This window comes from Mytilus californianus, unplaced genomic scaffold (genome assembly GCF_021869535.1).
Source record: "Mytilus californianus isolate M0D057914Y unplaced genomic scaffold, xbMytCali1.0.p SCAF_3, whole genome shotgun sequence".
Classification (NCBI taxonomy): domain Eukaryota; kingdom Metazoa; phylum Mollusca; class Bivalvia; order Mytilida; family Mytilidae; genus Mytilus; species Mytilus californianus.
In genome coordinates this window covers 113593705-113620825 of record NW_026262679.1, presented here as the reverse complement: position 1 = coordinate 113620825, position 27121 = coordinate 113593705, and the positions used below count along the sequence as shown (strand labels likewise).

Genomic DNA, 27121 nt, shown 5'->3' with positions numbered 1-27121 from the left:
AATTTTACATTGAAAATGTCGTCTAATATCAAACTGTTATCCTGCATGGATAAAATGAAATATTATTATAGAAAATATGATAAGAATAACATCTTTGTAGACGATTCGTTATTAGTGCTAACCAATTGATAGAATATAGCCTAATACTTTCTTGAAGCATATAAAATACCAACATGGTAAAGTTGAATGCTTATTCCGTAGGCCTGTGTTATATGGAGAGTATGTAAACCCCATAGCAACATGAAGTTACCACTTATTATTCGTAATATGTCATTTAAGATATAAGCTTATCAAACAAAAGTTTTTCCTTTAACCAACGTTTTCCATTGAAACTTGTTAAATGAACCAAGTTCAACGATGAAGCAAAACAATTTCTTTCTAGTGACAGTACCTTTAGTTTATATCTATCTAAAGAAGTCGAACAGATGGACTGTAGATTTACATTAGAAGTACAATTTACAAAAGAGTAAGTTTTTAAAGATTTATAAACTGCAGAAAGGCATCATATCTTTCTATCAATTTCATTTTGTTTTTTCATAGTTTTCGATTTTTCTTCTACGATTGGTATATAATTTCCAATGTTTGTTCTTTTTTTTTTCGTTTACTCTTTTTATGTACATAGTCAGTTTGGTTTACTTGTTATTTTGTTTTAATTTGACTTATTCTGTAAGTATTTCCTCGGTTTGGATTGTTTGCAAGGTTCAGTTATTGTCACAACTTGATTGGTTGACCAATACGATATACATGTGTCTCAAATCGATAGTGAAGCGGTCAGTAGTCTTAGATCTTAAGATACCAGAATGATTGTCTTCTCTTTAATTTTACCGATTGTGTCCTATTTCCGATATTGACATTTTGACTTAGCGTTGATTTGCATGGCGTGGGATGAATGCATAGCAAGAGATGCAAAGGAGAGTGGTCTCGCCATGTTTTTAAGTTCATTCGATTTTCTTATGGTTCGTGTCTTACCTTGATTGGTCTTAATCGAGATATCGGTAATATTGTTGCCTATTTATGCCATAGCATCGTTCAGGACTGTGAGTTTCTAAACTTTATACACATACGCAAAAGTATCGACCTCTATCAAAATAAATTGGAAAGAATATCAGGACAAATTTGAAAAATTAAATTTGTGTTCTATTTGAATAAACATTTGAATATTGGTGTTATTTGCACATCAAATTTAATAAGATAAGGATTAGTGATGCGCTCATTTCAAGGATTGAAAACCAACTTAAAGAACTCGCAAATCTTTTTCTGTTCGAAATGGTGGACAAAGCAGCAAACACATTGGTAGTGGTGTGACATAAATATTATAAGGAAGTTCTTACAATTTTTTTATTGTATATTGGTTGCATCAGTCGTCAGTCGTCAGTATGACAAACAGTGCTCTTTCAACGTAAAAATATGAACATTGAAATGTCATGTAATGACAGGGTACCCCTACATCGTTCTAAACCAAGAGGTTGTTACTTTCTGTATAAAAACCAATATATCGTACACCGTCGAAAAATAAACTGGTCATTAAAAATGCTCTTTCATACAAATGTAGAAATTGTATAAATTATTCGCATCTCACATTTCAAAAATCATTTAAAAACTAATAAAAGAGTCAGTAATACGCCCATTTTTAAATTTCAAAACCAAATTAACGTACTTTGAAACCGTTTAGTGTTCTTACTGGCCAATAAAGCAGTAAGGTAGTGGTATGAAGTTAATACTAATCTACAATGAAATTAAAAATTCTTCTATATTCAGAGCCGTGCGCTCCACAGAGAGTCAAATAGTAAATAAGCATGACACTACTACATCTCAGCGGATGTGCTGGAGTGTCAAATACTTATTGGGTGTTTTGGATAAATTGCCTCCTTTTGATAGTCCGTTCAAATCAGTTGACTCTGAACACAAATCTTCGACAGAATCTTATCAAACAGAAGATATCTTTCCTTATTACACTTTCCTTTAAAAAAAACAGATAGCCGATGTATTGGTTGCAACACATACCGAGCCTTTTGTAATAAAAAAGGGAAGTATGCCAGATATCCTTACTGGAACTGTGATGAGATAATGAAAGATGTATATTTTCTCCTTGCCAACATATAGCTATGTTCCGGCAATAAAGTTTATGGACAGGTTATAGGTGGCACCAACTAAGTCCACTTATTACCAGACTTGTTTCTGCACAGTTACTATCCGTATAAATTTATTATTACATTAATAGTTCTTACTGTTACCTGTACGATATATCTGCTATAAATTATCAAGAATTAACTTATAACAATGCAGAATTTACTTTAAATGAATCTAATATTAATAGCAGAAATTGTCCTTTTCTAAATTTCTATATTTTATTTTCACACGGAAAATCAAAATAAAACTTTAGGCGAAATAGACGATTTGTGCCGTTGCCTTTTGTTAGTTTTCTATTGGAATAAAGATGTTTTTTCTACCTTTTCCAAAAATGGGAAAAATATCCGAAAAAGGATTCCACATCTTAAATTTTGCACGGTACTTCTGATGTGTTTTAACGGTAATGTGGTTTATAAAGTCTGTATATTTTGATACGTTTTAATTCAACTCATGGATCCTTTGGATAAACTTAATCTTTAGGAATATCAATAAGAAACCTTAGTAAGATCTTTAAATATCGTTTAGATCGGTAGTAACATTACGCCTATTTTTTGTAAAATAAAACGTAACTTCATAGGTATTGATATACATTTATGAAAACTTATAGTTTTACATCCTGTCCGTATTATGTACTTCTATTTTGGTATTGCACAAGGTTATGCTATTTTCAGATGGTTGCATACGTCTTTACATTAAATCCTTTGGATGTGTACTGGTTGCTACTTTAGGGAGGAACATGATGTATGTTGTATTTATCAGTTGTTATTGGCTCTGAACTTCATGTAGCTGTAAATGCATGTAGGCTATTTGATTAGCATGTTGTGTCTTTTGTCTTTATTATAGTTGTTTTTGTGAATTACGCCTATCTGAATCAAGACATTTCCAACAGATGTTTACAGTTTGTTCTTATGTTGTCCTGTACCACAACTGTCCTAGTGTCCTCAATTGTTGTCGTTGGATCTTGCATGTCATACTTATTTTTCGATCGTTGTTTTGTCATAAAACTGGCCGTTGGTAGCTGACTATACATAAGGGTTAATATCATTGTTGAATGTCGTACGATGATCTATATCTGATTAAGTCCACTTCATTTGGACACTGTTGGATAGTTTTCTTATTGGCATACATACTACATTTCCTCATGTGGTATACTGTTCTATCAATTTTCTTTTTTTTTCTTCGTTTTCCTAAAGAACATGTTCTTTCATGTTTTTCTACGATTTTATAATTGTCCCCTTTTTATCTTCTGTAATTTTATCCATTTATTTGTTTTTTTTTGTTTTGTTTTTTTTTTTTTTTTTTTTCTCAAGTGTTAATTTGTTATAGGTGTGTTAAGTTCCGTTTTTGTTCCCTTCGTTTCTCTGTTAGATTATCATTTTCATATGGTTACAACGAGTTTGTGTATTACAATTCTGAGTTAATATCCCATTAATTATATAATTACTACAAATGGTCTCACTTGTCTGTCTAAATTTGGTTTTACATAACACATGTAAAACATGTTAAACAGGATCATCACATATGAATCAACGCATATATCTTTAAGAGAATAAAACAAATGCATTTAATAAAAAGAAAACCAGTAAACTGAAAAAATCACCACATGCAAGCGAAGCCAATCTCACATCAGAAAAGACCAGAGGCAAACGAAAAAATCAAACAGTCACAACATAAAGAATGATAATAAATGAAATCAAGAACATTACATTTTTTATACTTTTTATTTATTGAATATTGATCATGTTAACCAAATCTGTATGTAACTCATGTTTAACATGACAAATGATAAGATTAAAATACAATGGGTCATTAGTGTCTTTTCTTAAAGTGACTGATTATGTGTTAACGTTTTTATACAAACATGAAGCGTTCGTCTCAAATACTTCCTGAAAAGTCCGAGTGTAACAACCGATAAGTCTGCATTTCTTTACATAGATTGCGTAATCTTTATTACTTTAAATCTCCAGAGATGTATCTTCAGTGGATGAAATTGGTGCTCTTTAGTTCCATTACAGTGTTGATCCTCAAACTACAATAGAAGCCATATGTCCCCTTATATTCTCCTTCTTGTCTTTTGAATCCTGAAATTCTGTCTTTTTCAATTTCCTCTCCCAATGTCCATTCTCTTTCTGTATCGGTATCAAAGCTATTGACGAAAGGAAGCACAATAGACATTATAAGTAAGCTAAACATTTCCGTAAACTGAATCAATTCTAATGTCTGAAGCGTTTGTTGAAACCTACCTTAACGTCAGCTTTATATACTAAATTGATGATTTAGTGATAATTAAAATTATAATGAAATTCAATTTTTGAATCTGACATTAGCATTGACATTTTACAAATGCCGATCTCTTGTCGCCTGTGCTAAATAAAACATTGGAATTATTTTTTAAGTTATGGAAGTTCATGAAGAGAGTTCTAATCAGGTGCAAAATAACGATTAAATGAGGTACTTTTGAAATTTTGTTTTGAGACCTACTCAATAAGAGATGATTTTTATTACAGTTTCGTGTTGGAGCGTAATAAATGAATTTACGCATAATTATTGTTATATTTCTTATATACATTTTGATAATTAAAGAGGCAAATAATTATTATAAGAGTTTACAATTACCAACTAGTATAGTACAGATTTGAGTTGCATAAATGATGTTCGATTATCTTGATTTTGAGTCTTTGTCAAATATCCAGAATCATCAAGTTTTATCTATGTGGTGCCATTAAAAATTTGCCTGTTAACCCCTAATTTTAAATTTTTTTTTTATTGCATATAGTTTTAAAAGCCATTTTTAAAAATCTTTAAAATATCCTTGTAATTTTTTCCATGTTTTTAAATGAAAAAAAAAATGTATGGAAAATTCTAGGGAAAATCATTTCCTGCCAAATTTTCAGTGGCTTATATCTAAAAAAAACAAGGACAATAACCTTTCATTGTTTTCAGCTTTTGTAGTTCTGTTAAAGATAAACTATCAACAGTCTATAAAAAAGATATGATTTTTTACCATAAGGAATGAAATTTGTGGCTTGAGTGAGGAATGCTACTTTGAGGGTACTTAATTTTATGGTTTCATCATTTTTTTCTATCCACGTAAGAAGTCATTTATGTTTCGTTTAATTTGTAAATTCCTTATATTTATTTACTTACGATATCCATGCAAATAGTATTCTTAGATCACTGATTAATTCATATTATACAAATTTTCAAGTATTTCATCTAATATTACATGTCTGGTCTATGCTTTTTTATTACCATTGTCGTCTGATCTTACGATATTTTTTATGGCAAACGCTAAAAGTCTTAATTTACAGTAGAATGAGTTTCAACTATATATATAAGTTTTTTTTTAACCAATTGATAATTAGATAAATATTGTATAACCATGTTGAATCTGACATCATCACTGACATTTAAAAAATGCCAATCCCTTGTCGCCGGGGTTGAATATATCATTGGATGTTTTGAAATTATCAAAGTTCCAGAGGGGTGGTAGTATTTTTCACAATTAGGTACAAAGTTTAAATTTAGTGATTTTTTTCTTGCAAACTACTCAAGATATACTACCACCAAAACATAGCACGTCACATCCGGTTTCTATTCTTTTAGGTAGGTTGAAGGTTGGCGCCTATTAAAACGTTTAAACCCACTGCATTTGTTTGCACCTGTCCTAAGTCAGGAACCTGATGTTCAGACGTTGTCGTTTGTTGATGTGGTTCATAAGTGTTTTTAGACCGTTGGTTTTCCTGTTTGAATGGTTTTACACTAGTCATTTTGGGGCCCTTTATAGCTTGCTGTTCGGTGTAAGACAATGCTCCGTGTTGAAGGCCAGCTTTGACCTATAATGGTTTACTTTTACAAATTGTGACTTGGATGGAGAGTTGTCACTGTAGTACTGGGTGTAATAAAACTTTTTCATGCCAATTATTTCTTAAATTTTAAACAGAGGTAAATTCTGTACATTTTTTTTTAGAAAATTCAAAGTTTAACGAAGAATAATAAGGAAAAACAATGATGATATTACTATCACCCCTCACATATCATAAATGAATCCACAGTATAATAAATATCAGAGCATTTTATCAAACATTACATGTTTTGACAATGGATTGTCCTCGCCCATAGACTAATTCGATAGTGCGATGCACTTTGCATATGTTAGTTTTTGGTTTGTTCTTTTAATTTAAGTGAGATAAAAAGTTTTTAATATATATATATATCTTTTCCGCAAGTTTATTGTTTTCTGTTTGATATTAAATTGATATTAAAGATCCATTTTGTTACATCTGGTGATAATTTTATTTGGCAATCGACAATGGCAGTCAGCAGGGTTTAAGAACCATGGTTCGACCTGCTAGTCAAATGGGTTTTGTTAAAATATACTTTGTCACTTTTTTGGTCTTTTGGAAAATGTTGTTTGTGCTGTATTTAGACCCCTTTACCAAGAAATTTGTTTTGCATGCACACGAATAAAAATTGCGGTTTTTATCCACCGCAATCATAGGTTTGAACGTTGTTTTCAATTTAGACTGGTTTATGATTGTCAAATAAAATGCTCACCAGATGTAATAAAATGGATCTTAAATATTAATTTAATATCAAAAAGAAAACAATAAACTTGCGGAAAAGATGGTATACCGCAAACAAAAGGTGCAAAAATTAGTACACCATATCCGTATTTCGACAATTGATGTCTCTTCAGTGATGTTAGGAATCGAAACGGTTTTTGGAAGGCTATATCATTTACCTCAATTTAGGATACTTTAGTAGACTCTTGAATTTTGAAAGAGTCAAAATAGGATGAACGGATCATATAAACCCGAAGGCAAATATAATACAAGCCCAAACGAAAAAATATAAACAAGTCTAAATTGAAAACAACGTTCAAACTTATGATTGCGTTGGTAAGATCTGATAAGAATATTTTAGTAATCTCACCATGAGTAATTCCTCGCGGAATCATCTTTAAATTTGAAAATGTCGTCAAATATCAGTCTTTTTTCCTGCATGGATAAAATGAAATATTAATGAGAAAAAGATAGGAATGACATTTTTGAAGACGATCGTCATAAGCACTAACCAATTTATTGAACATAGTTTAACACTTTATTCAATAGAGTTTATACCAATGAGGTAAAATTTAATGTTTATGACCTATTCTGTAGGCCTGTGTAAAACAAAAAGTATGTAAACCCTAATGTTGTAGAGTGATTTGTCATTGTGTTGTTGTAATTTTTGTATTCTTGTCTTTCATTTTTGTTAATGTGCTTTGCCTATATGCCTTTTTGTGTTTCTTTGTTACATATTTATTTGTTTTTATAGTGATTAAGATAATAATACAATGTTGACTGCTGTACCCCAATTTTTGACATTTTTACCTATTGTGTCTATTTGTTTTGTTCACACATCGTTGTCAATATAATGGAATTTGATGCGACTGTAATACAAGTGAGAGGTTTAGCTAGCTATACAACCAGGTTTAATTCACCATATTCTACATAAGAAAATGCCTGTACCAAGTCAGGAATATGACAGTTGTTATCCATTTGTTTGATGTGTTTGAGCTTTTAATTTTGCCATTTGATTAGGGACTTTCCGTTTTGAATTTTCCTTGGAGTTCAGTATTTTTTTAATTATTTTGTATAATGTAAAAATCATCTATTTAATAACTTTATTCATAGTAAAAGTTTACATATTTTAAATATTGAATCTGTGTTAAAATCTTTACTTGCAAACCTTATATTTGTGTATAGTAATATGCATTTTATTTTTCTATGAATATGCACGGTGATTTACTTGAATCGTTGTATCTGATTGGTTATTAGGATTCGGCGGTTAAGTTTAGTTTCCTTTGTTTTGGACTTTGTAGATTTCCACGGGACGTTAGCCATGACAGTCGTTTAAATTTATGTCCGGCCGTTAATATTGACCACATGAATTACCTGTATACTTCAATATTATTACTTTGGACACGACATATTTACTGACTGATGTAAATAAAGGCATTGTATTGGTCACATTGCATATGTATAATTTTATAATTCGAGTCTGAATATTTATGTTCACATTTTGGGTTTCAAGACTCCAATTATATACATGATATAATTATATAGAAAGATGATTATGTGCTGTGCTGTTAACCTTACCAGTTAAACTCAATCCACAAGTGGTAGGAGTATATTTAATTATAGTTTGGTATTTTAATAGCCGACCAACAATATTGTATAGTAAACATGAGTTACTTTTGTAGATTTGGAGATTTTAACTAATCAATACTATTGACGTCACTAGTCTTTAAGACTATGATTTTTGCAACTTTATGATTGTTGTATGATCGAATTGAGTTAATGATTATAAGTATTATATATTTTAATGAAGTTATTATTGATAAATGCAGCTATAGCATTACTTATATACTCTACGTAAGGTACCAGTAGTGAATACAACTACAAAGATACACATAGTAGATTACATCACAATATAGTGTGTATATGAAAGGTCAAACAAAAAGTTAAAGTACACGTGACATCGATGTCAATTTCAACAATTGTAAACAATAAACATTGTCTTACTGCAATACTTATTACTTGATACTTGGCTAATAACAGTTAAAATGGATTATTTAATTTTATATTTCTGTATTATATAATCTGTGATGTTTCGCAAAAGTACATGATTATGTTATATGAAATAACTAGTTATTTATATCTTTTATATTGCTATTTCAGAATTGTTTTTATTTACTGGTAATAAACATCAGAACTTTAGATCCTCATTAGTGTTATTCCTTAGCATAGGATTTCATATATCAATACCAATATGAAGTGACTATTTATTATTCGGTAATATGTCATTTAAATTAGCTTTGAAAAAAAAATTCGTGCTTTGCAAACAAGAATGCCAGTGAGGCGAACCAATTTTTTAGGATGCAGCAAAACAAATCCTCTTCAGTGTCACGTAATAGGCGAGTGACTTATTTCAAAAAGACGCTTAGTTAACGACTTAAATGCACCCACCTAACACACGGCTGTATCATATATCATTCGAAAGCTAATAATCTGTACTTTCTGTTTTGTCCGGTCGTAAAAATATCGTACGGTGCATTTTCTGTTAAATCAAGGTCAAAGGTCATGAAAAAACATTCCAATTTTTGCGATTACTAAACAAAAAGCCATTTTCTAATTCTTGTACCATAAAATTTTTCAAAAGATCATATGAACTTTATATAACATAATACATTATTTCCAAATCAAACAAAAAATAAGAGGTTATATGCGCAATATCTCCCGAAAATTGAAATTCATCACAAATCCTAAAAAAATGAAAAAATGTTCCAAAAGCAATTTATATCTTGGGGGATCGATATTTGTTTGCTAAAAAAATAGATAAATAATATGTTTTAGGTCAAGGAATATTTGTTTTGTAATTTTAAGATGCAATTATTAATTATTGTTCATAGAACAGTCTTCTATTGAAGTGTTTGCAGTTGCCCAAAAATCTGCCATCTGCAAATAGCGATCATGTTGTTATTCTATGTTAAGATAGCACATCGCTAATTGTCAATATCAGGGAGGAGAATTATTTTCCATAATAAAAGAAGGGGTATTTAAAGTTCGATAAGAAGATATACGAGCTAATTGAGGTAAAAATATGTTTTTTACGAAGTCAAACTTATTTACTTTTTTTAGTCATGTTTAGATGCAAACATGACTTTGCGACTAAATCGTAGGCAACATTGAAATAAGTAACCTTGTTTAGAAACACTTGGTTGTCTAAAGCGGGATGTAAACGAACTATATATAATGCTGCTGCTTCTTATTTAGTTTAAAATCGTGTTAGACATATTAAATGTGTTTAGAAGTTTAATCTCTTTAATTATTTGAATAAAAGATGCTTCTATATATCTTTATTCTCACAAACCAAATTTCATAGGTATAGAGATAGGATTGAGTATTTTCAACATAAGCTTTTAAAATACAAATGCAGGTCATTGTGTATGTAAAACACTATAAGCAGTTGTGAAATAAAAAAATGAAAAAGTTGAATGCCTTCCTGACCTCATAAAATCATTCGCTGTTTTAGGCAGTGATCGTTTTCATGCTGTGCTGTGTTTTGTGGACTGTTGTTCGTCTCTTGGACTTTAATTTTATTTTGTTCATGGTTTTAATTAAGTTTATTTGATTCATGGTTTGAGATGTTGATTGTCCCTTTGGTATTATTTCACTTTAAAGATATTAACTTGCAGTAATGAAAATCGGCAAAAAATCGCTTCAAAGTAAAGTGAAGAAGATTAACGCAATAAGACAAATATTCGCGAAAATAACTTAATTTGCTCACGGTGTTATATATATAGAACCAAATCGTTATCATGATACATTTAACTACAATGATCTACAATTTTTAAAACTTTTACTACTTATAGAGTGACGAAATATATCAAAGGGACATCAAACTCATAATTGAAAACGAACTGACAAAGCCGGGCAAAAAACGAACAAGACAAGCAACAGTATACAAAACACAACATGTAAAACTGCAGATTGAGTAACACAAACCGCCCAAAAATATTTGGGGTGAACTCAGGGGCTCCAAAAAGGTGAGCAGATCATGTTTCACATGTGACACCCGTCTTGTGGCTCGTGTAATTCCTACCTCGGTGCCAAGCCTTATTCGGGAGGTGACATTCAAGGCAGAAATGACGGTATTTTGGTTACGTCGATTGGAACTTATCAGTCGTCATCTGGCAAAACAGATATTTCATAAGTGTCAACCAACTCGTAGTGGCGTCCATAAAATTTTCAAAGGGATGATTTCAGCTTTGCATTTGAACTCCATGTTCAAACCACCATTTTTCTTCAAATGTCCTGTACCAAGTCAGGCATATGGCAGTTGGTATCGAATAATCTGTTTCTTTGTATGTTAATGTTTGTTTTTGTAGCAGTTCAGTGTTTCTGTTATTCCGTTGTGTTCCTCTTATAGTTGATGCGTTTCCCACGGTTTTGGTTTGTGACCCGGATTTGTTCAGTTACTAGTAAATCGATTGATGACTATTGTATAGCGGTATACTATAGTTGCCTTTTGTTTAATATCTTCATTGTGAGCAGTTACGCACTATCACGACAATCGTGAAAGTAAATACAAGCTCTGGAATATTGTATCAACTTGGAGATATATACTCCACAAGAAGATGCCGCGAAATCGCGTTACAATTGGGCAAGCGTTTAAATAAAGAGTTTTATTTAATTTTGCGGGCAGTACATCGTCTGAGCATGCAAAGACAAATTTAGGAAATGCAAAACCCTACATTAATACGTCATATCATAAATAATCCGACTTGTTATTGTTTCAGAGGAGTTGAGGCTCAATGAAATCGGTCTCCTCCTTTAATAATATAGATATGCAGGTGTTGCTATAATGTTGCTACATAGAAATGAAAAGTTTATAATTGGTTAGTAATGAGTGTTTTTATGGGTTGATTTATGCTCATCTCTTTTGTCGTAAAACTTGTCCTCAACCAACCCTAATCGTCGATTTCAAGGTAAGTGGTAGAGTACACTATATCTGTTGAGTCTTTTTTTTTAATTTCAATGGAAAATACGAGTCCAACATTGTGACAAATTTGGCACTATTCAGCGAGATGACATCATCTATATAGTGGAAAGTGAAGTTTCAAGATAATGGTAGCTTCTTTTCAGTCGTCATCAGAAGCTCTTGCATGAAGTCATCCTCGTATGAAAAATGAACTAGTCATTCAAGCTATTCAGAAAGTCTAGTTGTAACTAGAATCGTTGCGTATTAATGGATTTTTTCTTCAAAATTATTCGTATTTGATGAATTAATGCATTTAAACAATGAACAACGCAATTTAAGCAATCAAGAAGTCAAGTTTTATAATGTGTTTACTGGTTTTTAAATTCTTTTAAATTTCAATTTTCATCAATTTATTTTTTATTTATTTTTGTCTAAATTTTCAATTTATTTTCTATGGTTCACATTAAATAAATAAAAGGTCTTTTCACTACATCAATAAATATAATGAAGCTACAAATCAAACAATTAGAAAAATCAAAAGATGTTTATTTCAGTCTGGTAGTTACAATGCAGATTGCAATCTCTTAGTTTCGCCCCCTTTATTTCAAGCAATAGTATGATTCGCACACATATTTTTTTACTTTAAATTTTTCAGATTCTTAAGAATTCGTTTATTAAATCTTATATTGACCACATACAATGTTTAAATAGGAAGAAATGCTTAAAAGCTGTTTTTTCGCAGATGGCGGTATTTTGGGCAACTGCATGAGTTGTTATGATTTGCTGTTTGATTAGAAGTAAGCATAATTTAAGGAAATTTATGATGTCAAAAACTTCGTTGATAGTTATTACATGGTTTTACGTAGTTTTAAGTGATTAGCAGTTGCATCAGAAAGAAAAATTTGGGTTTTCACACATTTTGTAAACTTTTACTCGAATTTCAGGAAACATGTGCTGTCTATCAAAAATACGTCTTAAATATTTTAAAATGCATTTGATTAATGACCGTTAATCTCTCTGCTAAAAGTTTAAATGGTTTGCATATGTGAATTTAGTATATAAAAGTCATATGATGCAATCAAGCTGAAATCTTAAAAAATATGCACTTATTCGTCCTTGGTCTTTGATCTTGATTTGACGGAAATTGCACCGCACGATTTTTGTACGACCGGGCAAAACAGATAATACAGATGTGTAGCTTTCAAATGATATATAATTTACCGTGTGTTAGGTGGGTACATTAAAAATTCAATTTTATGGTTAAAGTAACTCGCCTATAACTTAAGTCCGATTGAAAAATGGTTTAAATTATTCGCATCTCACATTTCGAAAATAATTTAGAAATTAATAAAAGGTTCAGTATTATGCCCATTTCTAGATTTCTAGATTTCAAAACCAAATTTAAGTACTCGGAAAGCATTTTGTGTTCTGACGGCCCGACAATTCAGCCAACAATGTAGAAGAGGTATGACTTTAATACTAAACTACAATGAAATTTAAAATTCTTCTATATTCTAAGCCGTGCGCTCTACAGAAAGTAAAATAGTATATAATACTGTCACTAACACATCTCAGCGTCAGGCCTCCTTTGAAATTGTTTCATTTCCCTACTTGGAATTGGGTACCTTATTTACACAAAACACTTGCAAGTTTCGTTTTAATAAAGCATTATAAAATAAGGGAATTACTTATTTTTGAAGTGTCAAAAACTCTTTGGATGTTTTGGAAAAATTACGTGCTTTTGATGATCCGTTCAATTTCGGTTGACTGTGAACACTAAACTTCCTCAGTGTCTTATCAAACAGAAGTTCTCTATCTTATAAAACGATAATAACTGATATCCGATGTACTTGCTGCAACTAATACCGAGCCTTATATAAGAATAAGGGAAATATATTAGTCATATTAATAAATTATCTAGAATTCTCTTATTCCAATAATGAACGTACTTCAAATTAATATAAAATTCACAGCAAAAATTGTCCTTTACTAGTTTGCTATATATCAGTTTCACACGAAACAATCAAAACAAAAGACGAAAAAGACAATATTTCGTTCCCTTTCGTTAATTTTCTTGTTTGATGTTTGTTCGACCCCTTCCTAAAATGTAACTCAATGGTTGTTGTTGGTTCTTCAACCCTATTTATCGATTGTTATTTTGTGATAAACCTGGCCGTTAGTATCTGAGTATTCAGTATGGGTGTAGATTATTGTTAAAAGACGTACGATGATCTAAAGTTGCTTGAATTTACGCTTCATTTTTACACTGTTGGATAGGTTTTTATTGGCATACATTTCACATCTCCCTAACTTATGTATGCTACTCTGATGTATCAATTTCATTTTGTTTTAAGAAATTTGATTTTTCAGTTTTTCTGTTGATTTTTAATTGTCGCCTTGTTGTCTCCTGTAATTTATTGGTTTACTTTTAATTACTCGTTGATTGTTTTATGTATTTGTTTATTATTCTTGTTGTTCTCTGGGTTTCGATGTTGGATTGTCCTTTTCACTTGGTTGTAACGGGCTAGTGTATTACGAGTTCATATCCCTTTAATTATACAAATATGTGACTAGCCATGGGATTTCTAGGCTTATGGAGGTACCTATGCTAAAACGGTTTTATTGCATATTTATCAAGTACAGAATAAAAGAAAACATCCTGTCAAGTTATTCTGACAGTATCGTTGAAATTCAGAATTTATGGGTCATTTTGTATTTTGCTATTTATGGAATTTTATGGCCAACGTCAAGATTTTTCGGATATGTTCATTCATGAAATGTCCATTAGCTTTTGATGAATTACTTTAAATTTACAATATTTCAAAGGAGTATAGTAATTATGGTCTACAAATGACAGTATACATTTGATTACCATCAACTTTGTAGTATCTATTAGGCATTACACATATCTTCATTCTCTTTCGTTAAATGTAATGTTCTAATTAGCAGATTACTTCTGGTGTTCTGTCTCGTTGATGTATACCTCACGTTATATTTTATTCATACTCGTATTACATTTTAAAAAAGGTTGAAGCGGAAGGTTTAACTGACCTTTCTGCAAATGTAATCTTAAACGCGTCAGAAAGGTTATAATGTTATTTCAATAAAATACAAAAAATATAGATCTTTAAACAAATAGAATTGAGCAACAGCTACAGATCATCTCATAACATGCAAAAGTTATACATATAAAAATAAGATGATTGCCAATGGGAAAACTCTCCACCAGAGACCAAATGATGTAGAAGTTAACAACTATGGGTCACAGTATGGCTTTTAATAATGATCAAAACCCAAACCGCATAGTAAAGTATAAAAGGCCTCCAAATGCAAAACAATTTTTTTTAATTTTGGTAGTTATGTCCATTGCCATTTCTTTCATTATTATCAATATGAAAAACCCATATATCATTGTTATTATGACTGTGAACCCATAGCTTATTGACATATCATACATGATCAATCTATAAAATCTGTGGATGTTTTAATTAAAAGTAGCTGAATTTATTAGAGTAATGTGTCCGTTTAATCGCCATGTGAGCTTTTACATTCGCTGTACTATACTTTGATATAGAAACCATACCCCAGTACAGCTTACAGAGCATAATAAGTTTAGTAGTGCATGTTATTATGTGATTTTGTTTTGATGGTGATGGACAAACACGCTTTGAAAGAGAAGAAAAAAAACTACATACATTGAATCGGGTACATAGTGTTTCAAATGAAGAGAAGCAAAACAAAAACGTATAACTACTTGCGTTTTTAAGCACATATACTGTAAAATCGTCTTTCGCAATACGAATAGCACCAGTTACAAATATGATTCTAAAAGAAATAAAAAGAAATACCTTAAAAACATCTTTTTTTTCTTCATAAATAAAAGATATTGGGAAGACGTCATTGAGGTAACAACCCCAAAACAAAAAAATCCATGACATGCAAATGTCAACATATAGTACTCAACAAAAGACAGGTGTCCACACACTATGTCAAGCTTTTAATCATGCAGAGACCGTTTAAGTTAACATTTTTAAATTGGGAGATCAAAAATATTTCATATCCGCTATTTATCTATTTTTACATACATTAAAAGACAACTTATTGAGACTTTTTTGGCCTCTATTTTGGTTATAATATCCTTTTTTTTCTTGGACTGGGTGTATTTAATGTCCATGTTTTTATAATATTCTTTGCCATAACCAATTAGAGAAAAAAAACAACGTTTATGTTAAATTTTTTTCGGTGTTCCTAATAAACTCCAAAATAAAAATTTACAGAACGTATTAAGGATGATTGCTGCTCAAACTCAAAATAAATAGGATCATTCTTTTTCAGGTTTTTTACATTCAGTATAGATAGATGTTCAAAAAAATGTTAAAAAAAAATATGGGTTCATGCGCTTTTTTTTTTCGGTATACTCATTTTAAATATACCCATATATGGCATAGTTGTGAAAAGCTAGAGAAACAGGTTTTGTATAAAAAAAGATGCACAATACATTTACAGTGTACAAATATTTTTATTGGTGGCAAAACAAGTAGAATACATATCAGTCTTACATTTTTAAATATTTTTTTCTGTAAAATCAATCAACAAATTGTGTTATTTTAGCAGTTTAGTTAAAATTTGAAAAAGTACGGGAATACACATGATTTCTTGTTATTTTTTAAAAATAAACATCTTTGTAATAAATACATCCCCACAATATCTTCCTCATACATTTGTCCTTAATTTCCAAGAAAAAAAAATATATCATCATGCGCTTTATTTTTAGCTAGACGTTGAAAACAAAAAAAAGTACGGGAAAATGCCTGATGTTTTCTATTTTCTTAAAAATAACATTTATTTTATAAATACAATTTCACAAAATTTTCAAAAAATCTTACTCATACATATGTCCTTAATTTCCAAGGAAAAAAAATATACCATCATGCGCTTTATTTTCAAATAGACACTGAAAACAAAAAAAAAGTATGGAAAAATGCCTGATTTTTCTCTATTTTCTTAAAATAAACTTTTTTATAAATACAATTTCACAAAATTTTCAAAAAATATTGCTCATACATATGTCCTTAATATCCAAGGATAAAAAATATATCATATGCTTTATTTTCCAATGGATGCAAAAAACAAAAAAGTACAGAAATGCTTGATTTTTCTCTATTTTCTTAAAATATACCTTTTGATTTTATTACAATTTCAAAAAATTTTCACAAAATGTTTCTTATGCATTTGTCCTAAAATTGGAATAAGAAGAATAGAGCTATTTTTTTTAAGCTAGAACTAAAATAACACAAAAAGTGAAGAAAAATCTATAATCATTCATGTATTTTCAACTGCATGTTTCTATTTCAAAGTTTGTTACATCAAGCACATGTTATAAATTTATCAGCAAAGGCAACAAAATTTTCTAATTATCTGGAATCACATGCATAAAACAGATTCACAATAGTGCATACAATGACATTTCTCGCCTGTTTAATTAATTCCATACACCTAATAAGAAAAATCTATTGCTTATAGTATCTCAAGATTGGAAATTCATGAAAATTTAACATGATCAATGAATTGTGAAATTGAAGTCAGGGTCAGCTGACAGGTGTCAGACACACATTAATCCTTCAAATGAATGTAGACCATATATCATTGACCTATTATAAAGAATATTGAAAAACAGACCTAATCACAAAATTTTAACCCTTGGACCATGCAAATGAGGTCAGGGTTGGGTGACAGGTGTAAGACTGACAAGTACACATCTGGATGAATCCATAGACTAAGTATTATTGGCCTACCATGTATGGTAACTGAGAAAATAGACTTTATCACAAAAACTTAACTTTGTCACTCCATAAAATTTAGGACATGGTCATACAGATGTCAGACTGACATGTTCACCTCCAAATGATTCCATAGATCAAATAGCATTGACCTACCATGTAAAGTTAATAATAAACAGAACTTATCACAATAACTTAATCTGGTCTCCATCCAAGTCCCAATTTCTATAAGTAAACCATTATAGGTGAAAGTACGGTCTTCAACAAGGAGCCTTGGCTCACACCAAACAGCATGGTCTGATTTAATCAATATACTTGTATGAAAAGCATAAGCACTTTAAAGGTAAATTAATAATAAATTGATCCAATATAATTGCACAAGATTCAATAACAATGCACGGATCACAACATAATAATAAGGGTAAACTGGGTATGGAGAAAATATCAGATATTTCAAGTAAATATTCATGCCATAACGAATAAAAAATTGTAAACTAAAAGTTTTGCTAAAATTGCAAAAACAGGTCGTTCTGTATTGGTATAGTTTTAAGATCTTTCATTTGCATATTTAAGGCGATAAAAAGTTTGGGCTTCAAAAGTACACATAATAATTGACTTTATATAGAAAATTTGTCCATATAATGTTCCACAAATAATACATGATTTCAAGTAAAATCATTTCTTATCACTGCGGAAAATTTCATTCTGATTGATATAGTGGTATTGTAATAAAGTGATTTTATTGAACAGTGGTATAGCAAACATTGAATTCCCTTACAAAATGTTATCATACAGTATAAACATGTGAAAAAATATTACACAAAAAAGTTCCTCTTTACATTTTTTCAAAAAAATCTGATACACTTGAAATAATCTTAGCCGATTTTGTAACTCTTACAGATAATCCACACTTTTCTGTGAAAATATATTTGATTCCAGATCTACCATTTCTTGTAAAAGCTAACTTTAAATGATAAAAATTCAGCCCACTCTTAGCTATGACAGTGGCTGTTCTCAAGGTAATGACTTTAGAATTAATAAGTAATTTCAATGATGGAAGATTTTGATGTAGTTTTTTCAAACAAGAATATTGATACAAAATACAATTTTTTTAATAAAAAGCAGTTTTCATTTGACATGTATTATTAATTTTTTCATTGACAAGCTTTTGCAATGCAGTAACATCTTCCTCAGCATTGTGAGCACCATATGTAAAATCAAGAAGTGTTTGACATAATTTAGACTGAGAATATGAATTCAGACCTGGATATACATTTTTAAACAATTTCAAAGTATCAACAAAACCTAAAATATTGCTTTCAAATCTAGAAAGCAAATTACAATTATCTAACGCATTGTACAACACAGGACAGTCATAATTAAAAATCTTGTGTCCAAATATAACATTTTTTTCAGATTTTTCTAAAAACTGGATAAATTTAATAAGACCTGCTTTTATATTTACTGCTGGTACAATATTATTATGAAAAAATAAAGAACCGTTTTGAAATGTTAATCCTGTTATTTCTGCTGCCTTTGGTGATATTTCACATGATGGTAACACATATGTAGAACACATTTCCTCTCCTCTCAACGCTGATATCTGTGTAATGTGTGATGTTCGACCTGTAAAAAATTAAAGAATAAATTTTAACAATTAAGATGATTGATTTCCTGTCTTTAAATAAGTGAAAAACAATTAAATCAGTGAGTTCAATGCTTATATCTGATAACCCTGCTCCCAACCTTTAATATTGTAGAACATGACCTGGCACTGTATATAAAAAACTCTGTGGTTAACAGGAAGTACATGTCAAACGAACCTGAAATCGTATTTATATGTTTCATAATGAGTGAGCTGAATATTAACTTAATTTCAAAATAATAACAAAAGAACCTAAGGTAAATTTTTATTACTTTCAAATTAAATAAAGAGCAAATATTTGTTACCGTAGCAACTGTCTTGTATAATAAAACATATATCTGTATTTTACAAAGAGTAAAATATAATTTCTTTGTTTTTTTAGTCCTAACTTCACATTTTTGTAGTTTTCCAGATGGTAAATCTTAAAAAGTATATGATGCAAAAAAAGCAAACTCGCAACAAATGATGGATACAATGTGATGGCTAAAAACTTACTGAGACCTGTAGCTTCAATATCAAAATATATTTGAGTATATTCTGTTGCATCTTCCAAGCACATGGCATTATTTTCAGGTTTTGATGATGAAGGTGGTATTTCATTTATATCGTCTTCCTTCAAATCACAAAGGGCTGCATCTGATTTATAAGTTGTACCTTCTCTTAACTCACATGCAGATGTTTTCTGATTCCTGAAATTCAAAGAAAAACTTATGGTTAATTTCAAAATATGAATTTACGTTGCTTGATGCTCTTCTGGTTTATGTACTGAATGATTGTGTCATACGGGCTACTTGAGCTTGTTGTTAGATGTTGGATTACATTATATTGAAGTCAGTGTTCTCCTTTTTTCACTAAGGTAAGATGGGTGTTTTTGAAAAAAAACTCTTGCAATTTGAAGACCTAGTGTGACTCATCATTAAACATGGTAGCTAAACGTCTTTGATATATTTTCATAGTAGTTTGTTACACTGCTATTCGACTTTTCTTCGATAAGAGAGTTATTAATAAATAAGTTGTAAGACAGGTCACAATTTTATTAATTCCTTTTAAAATTTGTTGAGCCTGAAACGCAAGTCCATATCAACATGAATTTTGATGTATATGGACAATTGGTGGAGCTCAACATTCTAAACCATTTTGCTCAGTCAGATTTTCTCTATTCATAATGGTTTTCAAAAAAATAGACAAAACTTGCACTTTTATCGTATGTTCTATTTTTAGCCCTGGGGGCAGTGTTTGTTAGCAGGCAGTTAGTAAGCGGGGTCAACCGACACACTTTTTTAAAACAAAATATCCAATAATGATTGTGGCTAAGTTTGGCCAGTAGTTTCAGGCAAGAAGATTTTTGTAAAAGTTAATGGACACATAGTGATGAGAAAAACTCACTTAGCTCAATGGGCCAGGTGAGCTGAAAAAAAACAACAATAGGCAGTCTGCTGAAGAAAGTTAAGGCTTAATTATGAACTACTAAAGAAGATTACAGGAATCAATGTTATTTACCTGCTTGTTTTTAAAGTAATTCTGCGTAGTTTTGCAGCTTTGGTAGTGGCAACAGCTCTCCTCTTTCTAGCCTGAAGATCTCTGAGGGTAGCTAACTTCTGGGTATATATCCCAGGAGATAGACCTGTTGATACATTTACCTGCAATGAAAATGATATTAAAGAAATAAGAACAAAAGTAATTTTGATTCTCAAAACAATGCAGGTTTTACATTTGATTCCAGAAGATGACAAAATTACTAGAAACAAAGTTGCTTCACTAAACATGCACACTTATATACTGTATGTCTCTAAAAAAAGAAATGAGACTGTTAATTATAAAATAGACAGATGGCGATAAATTATGTTTTCTCTATTTTAATTATTTGGCATTATCATAAATTTATGGACATACTGTCATTCAATAGGGCTGTTCAAGAATTAAACACATGGGTGTGTGTGTGGTTGGGAACTTGGGGGTATAAGGGGGCACTTTATTAAGACCCCCACAACCATGACATATTTTTTTAATTTCACATACAATTCTTACATAATTGTTAGGAAAACACAGCATACCAAAACTAATTGTTTTGAGTGCAGCCTTTACCCTCCCCTACAAGTTAAAATTTAGAACAGCCCTATTTTGGATTATTATTATTTAAAAAAATAAATGTGGATAGTGTCCACATGTGGACACAGATGATGCCCCCGCTTGCATAGCATATAGTTATAAAGGGACATAACTGAAGAACGGTAAAAGTGACACTACCCAAATTTGAACTTGATCTGAGTTTTGTGGTAATAAGCATTGTGTGTAAGTCTCAAAACATTAGGTTGCGGCTAACTTAAGTAGAGAACAGAAACTAAAAATTCAGCAATTTTTATGTTTATAAAGGGACATAACTCAAGAATGGTAAAAGTGTTCTCACCAAATTCCGTACTTAATCTGTATTATGTAGTAATAAGCATTTTGTATAAGTTTCATAACATTTGGTTGAGGCAAACTAAAGTTAACAAACGGAAACAAAAAATTTGTACTTAGTTTTGTGGTAATGAATATTGTATATAGGTTTCACAATGTTTGGTTGGGGCAAACTTAAGTTACAGAATAGAAACTAAAAATTTTGCAATCTTTCGATTTATAAAGGGACATAACTCAATAATGGTTAAAGTGACACTACCCAAATTCAACTTGATCTGTGTTTTATCAGTGGAAGTCAAAATTAAACATTGCATTGTATAAAGCATTGAATTTAGTTGATTCAACTATAATCATTGACAAAGGAAGATAACTCCAATTTCAAAAATTACTTGATATTTAGAAGAAAATAAAAATTTTGCAATTTTTCCATTTATAAAGGGGCATTACTCTAGAACCGTTATTGTGAAGCCACAAAAATTCAAATTTGATCTGTGTTTTCTGGTAATAAGCATTGTGTATAAGTTTCATAACATTTGGTTGAGGCAAACTTAAGTAAGAGAACGGAAACTAAAAATTTTGCAATTTTTTTATAAAGGGCATAACTCTAGAACGGTTATAGTGATGCCACCAAAATTCAAACTTGATCTGTGTTTTGTGGTAATTAGCATTGTGTATAAGTTTCCTAACATTTGGTTGAGGCAAACTCAAGTTAGAGAACGGAAACCAATTTTGGGATGTACGTACGTACGTACAGACGGACAAGGGTAAAACTTAATGCTCCCTCCGCTACGGCGGGGGCATAAAAATTAACTAAAATAGGTGAGACGGTATCCAACAGTTCATGCAAAATTAAACTTTCCCTCAAAAAGGGATTATATGTGTATAAAATACAACAACATAAAATTTGGTCTCTAAAATTTGTAACAATGTAATAGTATAACAAATTACTGAAAACATGTAACCAATGAATCATAAAACTGAACAGGCAGGCTGATAACCCATTTGTACATTTAAATTTTTTTTTACTCTCAGAAGAAAACAAAATTCATAAAATACTAGCATGACTAGTTATCTATCCCTTGAAAACTTGTTCTGAGAACTTCTGACAAGTAAATAACAAAGTTTTAAACCCATGAATAAAAAAATATTTATTTGTACAAGTGGGATCTGACTGACAGGCAACACACTTTCTTACATCTACAGTGTATTGATGACCCTTGTTTTTCTGTGCTACGGCAGCAGCAATACGGTAGCCTAAACTTCCAGAACCACCATAAAACCTATTCTTTGGTGCTTTAGAGGCAACACTTTTGTTAAAGCTCTCATTGCTCTGGGTGCTTCCTAGATTAGCAAGATTTTCTGGATTTTTTCTGTATTTCTCTAATAAAGTTGTAAGTGAAGTTTGAAAAGATTTGTCATGTAAAGGTTTCCCATATGGCAATGACCTATATTTCAGACCAGACTCCTCAATAAACCTACACCAACTGATGTTGCAACCGCTGTGGTCTCCGAAGGGATGCTTTGACAGTGCATCTAAATTTTGTTTAATTTCTTCTGGTTTGCCTTTGCCTTTAGCTATTAAGTAGTTGAAGCATTTAATGAGGTAGTTGATAACTTTTTGAGAGCGACAGGAATGTTTTTTTCTTAAATCATATAAACTGGAACTGAAAGGTTTTTTAATGTGGTTGCTGTCTGAGAGTTTCTTTATTCTTGGATCAACTTTAGCCCTAAGTCTTGCAATGGTGGTGGTATCTTCGTCTCCAATTATGGCTGTGATTTTTGCCCCCTTTTCTATAGTGTCTGTAACCATTTCCTCTACCATGTCTGGTTCCATGGCCTTTGCACTCCCAGTAAAGTTTTTTCTGCATGTATGCTTTCTTACTATCTTACCTTCATTTTCAGCTTTCTGGCATATTCTACAGGACTTTGACCTCCACTTGTAACCCAAAATCTTCCCGGTTTTTGAACCTATCATGGAGCAATGTCCTGTTAAATAAAATAAGAATGTCTCTATGAACACAGATGCCTCAGCTGGTGAAACAGAAAAGAAACATAACTTAAGAAGGTGAAAGTGATACCACTGAAATGCAAACTTGTCTGAGATGCCTGTTTTTTTTTTTATTAGTTGTTGTTGGCTTTGAACTAGCTGTCAGTAACTGTGAGTTCTTTCAGATCAGTACTTGGTGTCTTTTTGTTGTTGGGATATACAAGTACCCGGCCACGTCCACTCTATGTTTTTGTTAGATATATTTCTATGTATACAACTGATGAGAATAAGCCTTTTCAACTGATTTTTATAGTTCGTTCTCATGTTGTACTGTTATATGACTGACCCAGGTTAGGTGGAAGGTTGGTAACCGTTAACATGTTTATCCCTGGCCTGCCACATTCTGTATGTACTATGTGCCTGACCCAATTCAGGAGCCTGTAATTCTGTGGTTGTCGTTTGTTAATGTGTTACATATATTTGTTTTCTCATTTAAATTGTTTAACATTTGTCATTTTGGAGCCTTTTATAGCTGACTATGCGGTATGGGCTTTGCTCATTGTTGTAGGCCGTACACAGTACAGGGACCTATAGTTTTTAATTTCTGTGTCATTTGGTCTCTTGTGGATCTCGTTGGCAATCATACTGCATCTTCTTTATTATATTGATCTGTGGTTAGTTGTAATAAACATTGTATTAAAATTTGAAACTAGAGGCTCTCAAGAGCCTGTGTCACTCATCTGACTCTACTTTGGTTTTAGAAATCATGTAAAGATAGATAAAAATCATAACAGATACCCAAATAATGATTGAGGCCAAATTTTGATTAATATTGGTCCCGTTATTCAATAAAATATCCTGGTGGCCATCTTGAACAGTAAATCGGCAAAAAAGTAGCAACACTTGGTCAGCACCTCATAAGGAACATTCATGCCATGTTTGGTTTTATTCCATTCAGTGGTACTCTAAAAGAAGACATTTGTATGTATTTCCCATAAGGTCCTATGTTAAACTAAGCCCCCCCTCCTAGCGGCCATCTTGGATGATGGATCGGCTGCAAAGTAACAAAACATGGTCAACACCTCATAAGGAACATTCATGACATGTTTGGTTCCATTCCATTCAGTGGTTCTCTAAAAGAAGACATTTTGTATGTATTTCCATAGGGTCCTATGTTAAACTTAGTCACCCACTGGCGGCCATCTTGGATGATGGATCGGCTGCAAAGTAACAACACTTGGTCAGCACCTTATAAGAAACATTCATGCCATGTTTGGTTTCATTCCATTCACTGGTTCTCTAAGAGAAGACATTTGTATGTATTTCCCATAGGGTCCTATGTTAAACTAAGTCTCCCGCTGTCGGCCACCCTGGATAATAGACCAACTGCAAAGTTACAACACTTGGTCAGCACCTCATAAGGAACATTCATGCCATGTTTTGTTTCATTCCATTCAGTGGTTCTCTAAAAGAAGACATTTGTATGTATTTCCCATAGGGTCCTATGTTAAACTAAGTCCCCCGCTGGCGACCATCTTGGATGATGGATCGGCTACAAAGGTACAACACTTGGTCAGCACCTCATAAGGAACATTCATGCCATGTTTGGTTTCATTCCATTCAGTGGTTCTCTAAAAGAAGACATTTGTATGTATTTCCCGTAGGGTCCTATGTTAAACTAAGTCCCCCGTTGGCGGCCATCTTGGATGATAGACCGACTGCAAAGAAACAACACTTGGTCAGCATCACATAAGGAACATTCATTCCATGTTTGGTTCCATTCCATTTATTGGTTCTCTTAAAGAAGACAATTTTATGTATTTCCCGTAGGGTCCTATGTTAAACTAAGTCCCCCGCTGGCGGCCATCTTGGATGATGGATCAGCTACAAAGTAACAACACTTGGCCAGCACCTCATAAGGAACAGTCATGCCATGTTTGGTTTCATTCCATTCAGTGGTTCTCTAGAAGAAGTTCAAAATGTAAAAAGTTAACGACGACGGACGACGGACGCCAAGTGACGAGAAAAGTACACTTGGCCCTTTGGGCCAGGTGAGCTAAAAAGTTCAAACTCAATTGTTAACTAAATATGGGACAGACCAACATAAAGGCAGACGGTCATGGGTAACACCTAATGCCACATATGTGTGTCTTATGCTCAAATAGTTTTGCTTTTAGCAATAATATTAGCAGGCAGAAAGAATTGGAAACATTACTTTTTTATCATTACTGATCACATTATACATGTTATACACCTACAACTAGCATAGTTGGAAAGAAATATTCATAACACTATCAAATTTGCAGTAGATTACTACTACATGTAATTATACAATTATAGTATTATACTCTGTCCCACCAGGTCAAATACATACAGAAGTAATACTTATACATTTGTACATGTATATTGTATCCAGGAAAAACTTAAATATCTGTAATTGTTTTGGTTAATATTAAATTACCAGTCAGACTGTTGTATGCTCTACCACTTCCTCTTGTTTGCCAGCCAGCGTCAACTGAGACAGTCAGGTCGTCTGTTCCATCACATCTGAAGTAGAAAATACATGTTTAACACATGTACAAAAGTAAAGAAATCATGAAAGTTGGTACAATTAATAAAGAGTAGGGATACATGATATTTAAGAATAGTCAGCATGTAAACATTCTTAAGTAATTGTAAACCAACATATTTTTGCCAGCTATTTATTTTCTTGGCATTTATAGTGGATAGAAAAATAATGCAAATAAAACATGATCAATCATCACGAATATGTTAAACTTGGGTCTATCCTTATCAAACTATATTAAGTAAATTAGAAAATCATGAAATTAAATAGCCGCTAAGTGGACTACAAGGGGTAAAATGAGAAATAAAGTATCAGGAAAAATAAGTTGGTTTACACTTTGTTACTTAAGTTTGATATTGAAATTGAAATAAATTTAAAAGATTGTATTGATTTTTTAACAGATTTTTTCAGAATAAAAGCTATTGTTTTTGAAGTTTACTATAACCTGGACAAGCACAAATGGAGAGACTGAGATAAAGTCAGTATCAAAAACTAAAGATATCAGTCCTTCGTATAACTCCAAAATTGTACTTGCCTGATTTTTTTAGTGATACAACAAGTACAATGATATGAAGAGTGAATAAAATTTATGTTCGTAAAAAATCATTCTTTTTTAAAACATTAAACTTGTCATTTCTTACTCGTTAGTTAAAGCAATTTCTTTTGTCATCCACTCTTTAATAGACTCCTCTGCAACATTCTCAATCACCCCTCCAATTTCTTTTTGTCGTTCATCCAACATGGAATGGCTGACCGTTGGAATATTGAGCTCTGCTAAAATTCCATTCGCTGCTCCCCAAGTCCTACATGAATCATAGCTAAAAAAAATAACATAAAATAATTAATTGATTATTATTCAATTTGGATGTAATTTCATATTTGATTTGTCCCATAGACGGATCCAGTGGGGGGCCTGGTGGGCCCGGCCCCCCCCCCCCCTTTCGTGGGAAAAATTTGGTTGATTATATAGGGAATCACTGAAGCATTCTTGAGTTATTGTTGGAAAACTGGAAAATCCCCCCTTTTTTAATGAAAAAAAACCCAAAACTCAGAAACGGTAAATCTGAAATTTATAAAAAACGAAA

The 27121-nt window shown here is 31.6% G+C and overlaps 1 long non-coding RNA gene across 2 annotated transcripts; it reads right to left on the bottom strand.

The window, feature by feature from the left end:
• Window positions 1-19022: 19022 nt before the first annotated feature.
• Window positions 19023-26821, bottom strand: LOC127735868 (uncharacterized). 2 transcript variants are annotated; one of them, XR_007998627.1, is made up of 4 exons: window positions 26678-26821; window positions 25932-26017; window positions 23374-23469; window positions 19023-19064 (listed from the first exon to the last, which is right to left on the bottom strand). It is a non-coding gene; the product is annotated as an uncharacterized LOC127735868 (long non-coding RNA). The 2 variants fall into 2 exon arrangements; XR_007998628.1 differs by lacking the exon at window positions 19023-19064 and adding an exon at window positions 20694-20723.
• Window positions 26822-27121: the final 300 nt, after the last annotated feature.